Here is a 13526-nt window from a genome sequence, read left to right on the forward strand (position 1 = left end):
TGAGTGGCCTCCTTCAGGATACAACAGCTGGACCACCGTTTTAATTAGTCTAAGAAAAAAATCTACTCACAAATGAAAATTTTACGCCTCTCTACTTTTGAGTGGGGCTTCGCAGGTGGCATTAGTGGTAAAGAATCCTCCTGCCAATGCAGGGCACTCAAGAGACACAGGTTAGATCCCTAGGTTGGGAGGATCCCTCTGGAGTAGGAAATGGCAACCCACTCCAGTATTCTTGCCTGGAAAATCCCATGGACAGAGGGGCCTGGTGGGCTTTGGTCCATAGGGTCGCAAAGAGTCGGACGTTACTAAAGCAACTTTAGCTACTTCTGACTATCCTCTCTTCAATTCTAACACACACTAATAGCATCTTCCACCTAAGTACCTATAAGATGCTCAGTTATCAATATTCAAGGAAAGAAATATGAAAGTAGGTGGGCTTAGGAGAGAGGCATTAGGAATGCTGAGGACAGGATGATGAAAAATTAAACATTTAAAAGGGAAGACTCTATAGTTTGGGGTGACTGGATACAGAGATTAAGGAAGAGAGTAAAGAAAGAAAAGCTGATTCCAGTTTGGACACTGGCTTGGCTCTTAAGAGAATGGTGGGATGTCATCGATAATAAGGGAGGGAAAAAGTTCTCCATGAAACCTGAAACATGCTTCTCAACACTTCTCAACACAAATAAATTCAAGGCCTCTCTTATCTTCTTTTTGTGAAAGTCACTCAGTCGTGTCCGACTCTTTGTGACCCCATGGACTATGCAGTCCATGGAATTCTCCAGGCCAGAATACTGGAGTGGGTAGCCTTTCCCTTCTCCAGGGGATTTTCCCAACCCAGGGATCGAACCCAGGTCTACTGCATTGCAGGCGGATTCTCTACCAGCTGAGCCACAAGGGAAGCCCTATCTTCTTTTTAACTCAAGCCAAATTCAGGGAGCCAGGCAAAAACTTTACTAATTTTATGGAATTACCAACATGTTTTCACGTCATGCAGATTCTGTCATCTTTTCTAATGTCTCTTCCTCTATAATTCATGTAATCTCCCATACAGCTGGAGGCTCCCTTACATCTGGAAGATCTTCACATACCTCAACCTCCATTAAACTTTAAGAATATGGCCTCTCAAGTTATAAAAATAAACCTTTGTATACAATTCAATTCTCTCTCCATTCTCACTAGCTCCATCCTAGTCTAGGCCCTTGGAAACCTACAGCTAGATTATTACTGCAGCCCCATTGCAGGTTAATTTCACTCATCTCACATACCAAACCCATCTTCCTTCAGCTTAACTGTAACACATTTTTTAAATATTTATTTTTATTGGAGGACAAATGCTTTACAATATTGTGTTGGTTTCTGCCACATAATGACATGAATCAGCCATAGTTACATATAGGTCCCCTTCCTCTTGAACCTCTCTCCCACCTCCCACTCCTCTAGGTTGTCACAGAGCAGTTTCAAGCTCCCTGTGGTCACATAACAAATTCCCACTGGCTATCTATTTTACATATGGTAATGTGTATGTTTCCAGGCTATTCTCTCAATTCGCCCCACCCTCTCCTTCCCCCACTGTGTCCACATGTCTATTCTCTTTGTCTGCATCCCCACTGCTGCCCTGCAAATAGGCTCATCAGTACCATCCCCCTAGATTCCATATATATGCATCAATATATGACATTTGTTTGTCCTTTCTGACTTACTTCACTCAATATTTTCATCGGGTCTCAATTCTCATCAGTAAGCCTCAAAGGTAGGGCATGGTTCCGGCTGTCCCAAGTCGTGGTGACGCCCCGGCTGGCCCAGGAGCACCCCGTTCTCATCTGTGCCTTCCTGCTTTCTCTCTGGTTGCTGCTTTCTGCTCTTCTCTGCTCATCTCGTCCTCCTGGCCTTTCAGAACCACACCTACTCGCATCTCCATAAAACTTGTTCCACTAGGCCAATCCTCAGTGGTGTGTACAACAAGGTTTAAACATTTAACTCTCGCTCTCTGGCCTTGGACGTTCCCACATGACTTTAGGAAGGCTCCAGAGATAGTTGACAAGTGAAAGCATTACCAATTGGTCACATGGTTTTGCTGAGGGTTGGCTCTGTAACTGAACCATATACTCCTAATAGGGCTGTAGCTTCCCAGATCTAACAGAGTTCTTTGCACAGATAATACTTAATAAATCTCCTTAAATAACTCAAATGACACCTTACTTTATTTCTGTATGTCTTGAAGTGATTCATAAGGAGGGAACTCTATGAGAAGAATCAGGGGCCAGAGTCTTTAAAGGAACAGTGTGAAGTATTTGCAGTGAAGAGCCATTATTAAGTGGCACTGCTAGCAGATCATTAGAAGGTGCTATTAATTCTAAAAAGCATCGTCAAAGATCAAGTGATACTAATGAAGGCCTGGCTATTCCTCTACTGTGTTACCTCCTACTCCAAGTGCAAGAACTTGGTGGAAGTAGGAGGACTCCCAGGCCCAAAGCACAGAAGGACAAGGGATCTCCATGAAATCTCATTCTAATGCAGTGGTCCCCAAACTTTCTGGTACCAGGGGCTGGTTTGGTGGAAGACAATTTTTCCACGGACCGGGGGTGATGGGGGGGTGGTTCTGGGATGATCCAAATGCATTACATTTATTGTGAACTTTGTTTCTATTACCATTACATCAGCTCTACCTCAGATCAGAGGTTGGGGACCCCTGTTTTAAAGTATCAATGGCATTGTGCCATAGAACTGAGACTGAAATAGAAACTGAAAAGCTCAAAGTGGAGGACTTTTTATTCCCTTTAGTTGTCCACAGAACTTAATCTTTTTCTAGAAGACAGCAATAATCAGCTTGATGGGATACGCAGCTGCAAGACCAGATCCATCATTATAAGACTCTAGGGGCCTGAGAGTCCTGACTATAGTGAGAGGATTTTCCTAACAGTGACCTCTGGCAGTCCTCCTCAAAGCTGCATTTTGAACCAGAAGGGCTGAAATGCAGATACCAGAATGTCTCCCAGACAACTTGTGCATTTAAAAAAGGCCAAAGAACCAATTCACTGCTATCATAAAAAACGGTATCCACCTGTCCTTCAAAGCCAGACATCCTGTGACTACAAAAGTCTGTGTATAGCCTGAGCGGGCTGGAACTATCCTAGCCCAGCAGTGCCCTGTGCCAGAGCTGAAAGTGATTCAAGGAGAGGTGTCCACTGTTCTGGCCGCAAACAGATCAGCTGGGCAGCCGGAGATGCAGGGAGAGGTACTGAGGTAGGTGTTAGGTGTCCTTGATCTAGATCCACTCGCACCTTTTAGTAACCCCTCCCAGTGCGTGCTCAGTTGCTCAGTCGTGTCTGATTCTTTTGCAACTCCATGGCCTGTAGTCCGCCACGCTCCCCTGTAAATGGGATTCTTCAGGGAAGTGGGTTGCTGTGCCCTCCCTCCAGGGGTCTTCCTGACCCAGCGATGGAACCTGCACTGCAGGCAAATTCTCTACCACTGAGCCACCAGGAAGCCCTTTTTACTCTTCATCCTACCATAATTAATTCATAAATGATTCTGGTTTTTTGTTAAGATAATTTTCAGGGCACCTCTCAGCGACTCAGTTATTTGGTAACAACACAGTTGAGAAGCAGAAACTACATGTTCCTGACAGTCGAAACTGAGTTACACAGTTCATACTAAACATGAGACCAGGACCATTGGGAAAAAATCATTACAACCTCCCTCAGCACTGACTTGCTCTTAATCTACACACAATTAAAATCAATGGTCTAGTTTCTAAGTTCACACTAGTCTGGAAACAGAAAAGTACAAGGGAAAGGTATAAAATCTATAGGTAGGAACACTAACAAAAAAAAGGCGGCAAAACTCTTAAAAACCACCAGAACTTAAAACTGCAGCTGCCTGCATGTATATATGGAATCTAGAAAAATGGTACTGGTGAACCTATATTCAGGGCAGGAATAGAGATGCAAACGAAGAGAATGGGCATTTGGACACAGTGGGGGAAGGAGAGGGCGGGACAAACTGAGAGTAGCAGTGAGAAATACACACCACCACGTGTAAAAGAGAAGGCAGCGGGAACCGACTATAGAGCACAGGGAGCTCAGCTCAGTGCTCTGTGAAGACCTAGAGAGGTGAGATGGGGTGGAGTGGAAGGGAGGCTCAAGAGGGAGCGGATATATGCATACACATAGCTGGTTCACGGGCTTCCCTGTGGCTCAGCTGGTAAAGAATCCGCCTGCAATGCGGGAGACCTGGGTTCAATCTCTGGGTTGGGAAGATCCCCTGGAGAAGGGAAAGGCTACCCACTTCGGTATTCTGGCCTGGAGAATTCCATGGACTGTATAGTCCATGGGGTCACAGAGTCAGACACGACTGAGCGACGTTCACTTTCATAGCTGGTTCACATTGTGGTACAGCAGAAACAAACACAACATTGTAAAGCAATTATCCTCCAATTTAAAAAAAAGATGCAGTTGCTTGAAGCTGTTTGGTACAGGGACACAGAATACGACAATCCCACAGGCTTGGGGGCAAGGATATCGCCATCCTGCAGTCTGTCGCAATTAATGTTCATGATGATGACCCAGAGTCCCTTGGAAGGTTTAAAATAAGTTAAACTTCTAGTCCTGTATTTGAGAAGGTGGGAAAGAAGAATGATATAAATTTCCAAAAGTTTTCCATGTCAAAAGGAAAAACAAACTAAAAAGAGATTTTGGTGTATTAAGGGGTAAACTCTGCTCTTGAGAATTAAGTCTATTTCTTTATAGGTCTGATTTTTAAAGGATTTTTCATTGAAACATATAAACCAACCACCAGTTCAGTAACAGCCACATTTGGGCCCCATTCTCCAGCTCTGCAAACTCAGGCAGTTACAGTCTGCCTCCTGGCTCCACATCTGTGGATTCTACCAACCCTGAAAGGCAAATATTAAAAAAAAAAAAAAAGTTCCAGGAAAACTTGAATTTGCCATGGGCTGGCAACTATTTACACAGTATTTACATTGATTGTATTTACAACTACTTATATAGCATTTGAATTGTATTAGGTCTTAATAGTAATTGAGACATGGTTTCAAGTATACGGGAGGATGTGTGTAGGTTATACGTAAATACTATGCCATTTTATATAAGGGACCTGAGAATCCATGGATTTTGGAATCTGCAGGGCTCCTGGAACCAGTCCTCTGTGGGATATTGAAGGACAACCCTACAGTCTGAGTCTATTCCTCTCCATTGCTTTCCCTGCTTTCTATCCAGCCAGGCAAGCAAGCCCGTCCACACTTCAGGGTCTGGTCACTACCCTCTCCTCCACTGGCTGGGTCTGGGCTCTGCCTCACAGTCCACCCAGTTGGGGTGGGGAGCTGAGGTGGGGTTGAGAAAAAGGGCATGACTTTCAGATATTAATCAGGTCTCTAAATTATTGAATCTTTCTGAAATCTGCTTTCTCTTTATATTTTCCCATTTACATTTTAATCTCGGATTAAACACATTCTAATTCTGCAGCCATGAAATTAAAAGACGCTTACTCCTTGGAAGGAAAGTTATGAGCAACCTAGACAGCACACTGAAAAGCAGAGACATTACTTTGCCAACAAAGGTCCATCTAGTCAAGGCTATGGTTTTTCTAGTAGTCATGTATGGATGTGAGAGTTAGACAGTGAAGAAAGCTGAGCTCTGAAGAATTGATGCTTTTGAACTGTGGTGTTGGAGAAGACTCTTGAGAGTCTCTTGGACTGCAAGAAGATCCAACCAGTCCATCCTAAAGGAAATCAGTCCTGAATATTCACTGGAAGGACTGATGCTGAAGCTGAAACTCCAATACTTTGGCCACCTGATACGAAGAGCTGACTCATTTGAAAAGACCCTGATGCTGGGAAAGATTGAGGGCAGGAGGAGAAGGGGACAACAGAAGATGAGATGGTTGGATGGCATCACTGACTCAATGGACATGGGTTTGGGTGGACTCCGGGAGTTGGTGACGGACAGGGAGGCCTGGCGTGCTGCGGTTCATGGGGTCGCAAAGAGCCGGACACGACTGCGCAACCGAAATGAGTTCTTCTTCTGCTTTAAATGGGTTTTGTGGGTGGTATTTTATTATATTTATTCTAAATTTCATTTCAGTTTGGTTCTGCTGGATGGTTTCAGGAGGTATTTCTCCCCGTTTCACTGGGTGTCTATTTCTTTCACTGAGCAGGGTCCACTCCTTACTCTGTAAAACATGTTTTAGGCTTTTGTGGCCCATTTGTTACCTCTTTATTAGATCTATTTCCAGCTACAAGTAATGATCTTTTGAATATGACTGTTTTTTTCTCCAATTTCATTGACTAGTACCTTAATTTTTAGTCTGACTGCTCTTAGTTGGCTAAGGTCTTCAGTACAATTTCCCCGAGTTACCAACATTTCCAGGAATTATTAAACTGCAAATGGCAACACCAGTACAAACGCCCCCACAACTCATAGTTCAGCTACATTTTTATCATGACAGTAAAGGAAAGGAAAGGCTATAATGAGTTTCCTCATGTAAATACCCCAGAGGTTAGAAGTGGCAATCTCTGCTATAGGAAAGCAACTGGTTTTCTCAGTTAGATTTTAAGAGATGTTAAGACCATCGCTTGTTATAGCCTACCATTCATCCATCCATCCATTCGTTCACCTATTCACTTTGACTAATATTTAATGAATGAGGGCTGAGGTTTGGGGGCTCTGTTCCAGGCTCTGGGAAGATAGCTGTGAACAAAACAGATGGGTCCTACCCTCATGGAGTTTACAGATTACTGAGACAGGGTCATATAATCAGCAATTTCACATGTGTACTGATGCTGAAGCTCCAGTATTTTGGCCACCCAATGCAAAGAGCTGACTCACTGGAAAAGACCCTGATGCTGGGAAAGATTGAAGGCAGGAAGAGAAGGGGACAACAAGAATGAGATGATTGGATGGCATCACCGACTTAATAGACATGAGTTTGAGCAAGCTCTGGGAGTCGGTGAAGGACAGGGAAGCCTGGTGTGCTGCAGTCCATGGGATCGCAAAGAGTTGGACACGACTGAGCGACTGAACAACACCACCACACACAGGCACACACAGTGTGTTAGACTGCAATACATTCTCAAAGAACAGAAGGAAAATTAAATTGAGTGAGTGAACAGAGGAACCATGTCTTGTTTATCTGCCCAAAGGCGCTCAGATGTACTAGTCTGGAACTGCTGTGGAGAGATAAAAGCCCTGTGCACTCATGGGTGTCCAAGGAAACCTAGAGTGCTTGGCTGCGGGGTGGCAAGGTCTGCTTTCCTGATCCATCCCTATGGCCTGCCTGTATCTCTGTCAGTTCGATTGAAAATGAGAGTTTTAACCAGCTTGTAATGGGCTTGAATCAAAATGCTGATGGCACACCCTGCTTCTTCACCTCCTTCACAAGTACAGGACACACAAAGGGGCCATCTCTGCTGGCTCTTCAGCAGCTCACAAAGACAAACAACAAGGAGCCAGCTTTTCAAAACACTTAATGCTTTTTCTGATGCTTCCATTATTGGAATCACACTCTGTGCATTTGAAATAAAAAATGGTTTTCTTTTTTTTTTTTTAAGTATCCTGAGACAGTAGGTAACAACTGTTCAAACGAGGTACCCCTCCCAGAAAGGGAGATCCACTTATACAACTTTACTTTCCAGAGATCTGTGTAACCTTACCTTTCAACACAGGAGTAAACTGATCTCTGCAGTTGGATACAAGTTATTCTTTCTGCTAGTTCTCGGTGCCTTGTTCACTTTGTAGGTTTGGAGGGCAAACCTCTTTCATAACCAAGAGCTGGGTCCTTCTTTAGGGCCACACTTTCCCCCCTAATCCATCCTTTCCTGTAAGACTTATTTTGTTTACTAGGATTACAGGAACATTTCATAAAACATAACAAACCAAGGATGACGCAGCTACTGTGAGAACATGTCACACTGTGTATAGAACAATAATAAATTGTCCACTAATGCATTTATAAGGGTGCTTAAGAAATGGCATTTTAAAAGGACTGCAAATACTCAAAATGACCAGAAACCCTCAAGGTCATGGAAAGTAAATTAGGATGAAAAAAAAGAAAGTAAATTAGGATGAAAAGAAAAAAAAAAACCTCCAAGTATGATTGGATGAATTATTTTCCTCTGATGAGCATTAGGAAGTAGAAAATGTTGGGATAAGATGAAACAATTAGCCTGAGCAACACAAAAACATTTGTAAGGAGATGAAAGATTCCTCAATAATATTATATATTTCAAAGTAGGTCAAGAAAACACTACTAGGCAAAAATACTCAGAAATAAATTTTGCCTTGGAAGAAAAATATATTCAATGACATGTTAAATTCTGCTTAATCTCCATAAAGTTTTCATAATGTGCAATGTTCCTTTCATTTTTGTTGACTACATTCCTGCCTTCTCTTACACTATTTGGCTCTTAATTCTATAGTTCTCAAATTGTGCTCCTTCGAGTTTCAATCTCATAAGATAGCTCTAGGGTAATTAATATCTTTAATCCTCAAAAATAATCCTAGAAGGTCAAACAATCTCTTTTTCACAGATAGGACTGTGTATGTTGAAAGAGGTTAAGTGATTTGTCCAAAGTCACAGAGTGGTTGACTCTGGATCTGAACCCACGTCTCCTTGACAGCTTGTGGACTTCCTGGACCACCCTTTTTTCTTTTTTTTTTTTTAAACAAACCAGTTGCTTGTGATGAAGACTAAATAAAATAAGTCCCTTTGCCCACAGGGTTTTTTCCCCTGGCTAGTTTAGGGACTTCAAAGAATAACAGATAAAATATAAAAGTTGTAATTTGGAGGCTTCCTATAGATTAATAGAGTTGGTTAATTTCTAGAAAGACTCATACGACTTCCAGCCATGGGTCCCCTGCCAAGCTATCTGCCTTCTTGAACTTGAATGTATCTTTTAGTCATTAGATGAGTCCAAGAAAGGCTAGGAGCACAAAAAACAATCAAGAATTGAGGCCCTATCTAAATACATGAAATCGGATTAATGACATGCCTTAGAAAGGTACAGACTCTTCTTTCCTGATGATATAACCTTTAACTGGTTGTTATCCTAAGAGGAAGCAAGTGAACTTGAAGGCACAGTCTTCTGTATTTACTACAATCTGTGGCCTCTCAATGCAGTTTTGTCTTTAGTCTCCCAAAGACAGAATACCCTGCAGAGAGTGAGGTAGTTTGATAAAAAGCGAGCACCAAGTCATTGCTCTGTTTTCTCTCTCTCTTCCTTTGCCTTCCAGTGTTTTATCTTGGAGAAACGACAATAACACTTCAGTGATCTCCTTTATAAATGTCTGTCATCTGCTCAGATGCAATTACATGGACTTTCCCCCGATTTTCAAAGTCTAAGTGCTGTCATCAGAGCCTGAAGGAATGTTTGCCGAGATCTGTGAGCAAAGGAAGATGAGGTTACACTGACATTTCAAGGTCCTTTTTCACCGAAAGGAGATCGGATAACCTGCTAGAGACAGGATAATCCTGAATTTCAACTTCCTTCTCCTCCTGGACAGAACCAACAAACTGCTCTCATTTATGGGGTGCTCGCCAGCCTTTCTCCCCCTCTTCCTCCTCCGCGCATCTTCTCTTCCTTTCTATTTTCTTCCTCTTCTGGCTCATTTTATGCAGTTTAATCTCATTAATTAGAAATTTCTTAATTCAAAAGTGGTGATAAATTGGACAAGGCCTTATGCTGTTATATGTGAGCTCTGAAAAAGGTCTGCTGACTTTCGATGGGATGCAGGGGTTCTCGGAAACTCTGCACACAGATTCACCTGGAGGGGTTCACCTGATTCAGGGGCTCTGGGGTAAGGCTGGATAATCTGCATTTCTAACCAGCTTCCAGGTTATGCTGCTGGCCCGGGGACCACACTCAGATCTCTGAGGAAAGCAAAGAGGACTAATGAATCCAGTTGACAGAAGTGTTCTTCATTCCTTTCATCTGCAGCGAAACCAACATGCTTTATGAACTCCAACTAACTTAATGCTTTGTAAGCCAAACAGAGAAAGAGCACTGCATGGAGACTCCAAGGTCTGAGTCCCGGCACAGCTCTGTGTGACCCAGGGAGGGGAACCTGAACCTCTTGGGCTTCCCTTTCCTTACCTGTCCTCCTAAATACGCCAGGCCTCATTGTCCTTTCCAGCTCCGGTATTCTATGACTGCGTAAAATTATGCACTGACAACGCGAAAGTGAAAGTTGCTCAGTGAGGCCGACTCTTTGTGACCCCATAGACTATACAGCGCATGGAATTCTCCAGACCAGAATACTGGAGTGGGTGGCCATTCCCTTCTCCAGGGGATCTTCCCAACCCAGAGATCGAACCCAGGTCCCCTACGTTGCAGGCGGATTCTTTACCAGTTGAGCCACAAGGGAAGCCCAAGAATACTGGAGTGGGTAGCCTATCCCTTTGCCAATGGACCTTCCTGACCCAGGAATTGAACCAGGGTCTTCTGCATCACAGGCAGATTCTTTATTAACTGAGCTACCAGAGAAGGCTGACAATGCATAAAACATCACTTAGTCAAAACTTCCACAATTCAACAACTTAATAGTCAATACTTGCCTTTCCTTGACTTAATACAAATTAGTGAGATTCCATGGTCTGTCTTTTCTCTAGAAGAAAGCTTGACAAATAATCCTGACCCTTTTAGTGCTACCTCTACTGCTCCTCTGGCTCCTATCCACCCTTCTGAGACTGGAAACTCTTTATGCTACAGGTGGACACATGAGGAAACCTGACTATGCTTCACTGTAAACTCAGGACTTATGTCAACATTAAAAAATAAATATTTATTTATTTTAGGCCAAGCCGCATAGCATATGGGATTAGTTCCTCAAGCAGGGATCAAAACCGTGCCTCGTGCATTGGGAGCAAGGAGTCTTAACCACTGGACCACCAGGGAAGTCCTTCATGTCAATATTTTTTTTAAAAAACATGTCCCCAGACTGCGCCTTTCACAAAACTCTGGGCTAGACCTAGGAAGATAGAGGCGTCAACTGTTCCCAGCCACTGATTCGCCAGACTTGGTGGAATAGATGGCATCTGACCCAAGGCTGAAAGGACAGGTAGGACTCAGATGAGCAGAGATAAGAAAGGCGCAACTGAGGCAAGGGCACAGCATGGCAGACACCTAGAGACATCAGCTGAGGGTCTCTTTTTGTCCCCCCACCCCTCGTCCTCCTACCATGCATGCCCATCACAGCACACATGTGCAGGCTATTTTCACCAAGGCATTGACAAGTCCTCAAGAACTGGACCATAAAGATCCCAAGCACTTAGCACAAGGCCTGGCATAATTAAACAACTGAACTGAACCCATCTGCTTCCACGGTAGTCTTAGTGTGAGCAAAATAATTGAACAAGTACATATATATGAAAACTTAAATTCATAAGTCCTATAAAAAAGTAGGTCTTTAGTTCTTATTATCAGAATTAAGAGCTTGGATGACAAGTCAACGAGTCTGGATCTTACTTGAAGCTAGCAGGTTTCTGGGAGAAAAGCTGGATCGATATTGTTGTATAGGATGGGCTACAAAGGGGCTGTTTGAGGGACAAACTAAAGACCACTTTACTCACCCTGAGAAAAAATAATGAAGGTGGGAAGCTGGATGAGGCCCATCAGAACAGAAAGGAAGGTCCTACACATTTTATAGAGATGATCTGAAATCCTGTAACATCACAACTTTCAAATAAGGAAATCATGCAAGAGATGTTTCCTGGTGAGATGTTATAATGATTAAGGTGTTTAAGATACTTCTTTAGAATACTGACTCTAGCAGCTTTCTCAAAATTCCCTCCCTGTGGCAGGATATTGGTCAGAGTTCTTGACCCCAAGCACTGAAAACAGTCAGCTATTCCTGAGAATGGCAGAGGGCTTCCCAGTCTCCTAGTGTGAGAACAGAAATGACCTTGGCAGTGAGGCCAAGAGGGAAATGTTTCTCAGCCTATGTCCAAGTGCATCCGGTTTTCAAAAACAGAACTAACAACCACTTATAAGAAATAATGGGGATATAGGAGCAAGTTAAATGTCACCCTAGGAAGCAAAGGAAATAATCTAGAACTAGGCCCAGTTTATAAGAAAAGTACATTAATTTCTACAAGTCAATGAAAGATAAAAATGGGTAGAATGGGGGCCTTCCCTGGTGGTCCAGTGGCTAAGATTCCATGCTCCAAAGCAGGGGGTCCGGGTTAGATCCCTGGTCAGGGAACTAGATCTTACATGCCCCAACTAAGACCTGGCACAGCCAAATACATACACACACACACATATAAGTAGGATGATTAAAGCAGACTTAGGAAACAGAACAACCAAACATAATACACAGATCTTCTGCATGATTTGAGCAAACCAACTGTTAGAAGTCATTTCTTCTAAATGTCAAAGAATATTGAATACAAATTTGAATTTGGACACTAGGTAACAAAGAATCATAGTTAACTTTGTTAGGAGTGATAATATCATTGTGGGTAGGTATGAAAATATCTATATTTTCTAGACTGTGTACTGATTATATGGAGTTCAATGATGTCCATAATTGACTCAAATATTTAAGAGAATAAGGTCTCTTAAATGTGTGTATGAAGTAAACATGACCATAGCTTGATAACTGTTCAAACTGAGTGATGGTGATGTGCTGCATATTGCATTTATATATGAATATTGTATATTCTTTCTCCTTGTATATGTATTTGAAAATTTTTCATAATACAACACTTTGTAAAAAAATAAGGCTCATTTGTTCCGTTTTCATTATTGCCTTATAGTGGCAACAATGAAGGAATGCTATAATGCTATAAAAATAAATTATATAAAAAATTGAATACCATCTATAATGTAGGTTTGATCACATAAGTTAGAAAATTCACTAAGACTTTAAGTCCATCCACAACCTTTCACATTAATTAAATGTGTTGGACTGAATAGTGTGTATCTTGGAGCATTTACACTTACAATGCACAGCAAGGGTGAATATAGCTGGGATGTCATTTACACAGGCATCCTTGATCATACCTATGTTACAATATAGTTTGAGTCTTTTCAGAAATATTGTTGTCTGAAAATACTATCAGTGAGATCAGTTAATCAATTTGCTACATAAGAAATGTTCACTGAGTCCTTAATATGTTAAAAAAAAAAAAAGTGTTAGTCACTCAGTTGTGTCCAACTCTCTGTGACCCCATGGACTGTAACCTGCCAGGCTCCTCTGTTCATGGAACTCTCCAGGCAAGAATACAGGAGTGGGTAGCCATTCCCTTCTCCAGGGGATCTTCCCAACCCAGGGATTGAACCCTGGTCTCCTGCATTGCAGGCAGAATCTTTACCATATGAGCCATCAGGGAAGCCCAATATGTATAACGTGCTCTGCAAAATTCAACAAAGAAGACAAAGTTTAAAATTTAGTATACTCAGTCACAAGATACCACAAGCAGCATGTCTGTGATGAAATAGAATAGAAAACCACAGAAGGAAAAACAGCAGAGTGATGGCACCTTGTATAGTGAGGGAAAGCACTGATTCA

The 13526-nt window shown here is 42.3% G+C and overlaps 1 protein-coding gene across 3 annotated transcripts in view; it reads right to left on the bottom strand.

Moving 5' to 3' along the window:
• Positions 1-13526, bottom strand: part of FRY (FRY microtubule binding protein) — a 330073-nt gene that overhangs the window by 197778 nt on the left and 118769 nt on the right. The window lies entirely within an intron of this gene.

Source organism: Giraffa tippelskirchi, chromosome 12 (assembly GCF_054371585.1).
Source record: "Giraffa tippelskirchi isolate mGirTip1 chromosome 12, T2T-mGirTip1v1.2.pri, whole genome shotgun sequence".
Lineage (NCBI taxonomy): Eukaryota > Metazoa > Chordata > Mammalia > Artiodactyla > Giraffidae > Giraffa > Giraffa tippelskirchi.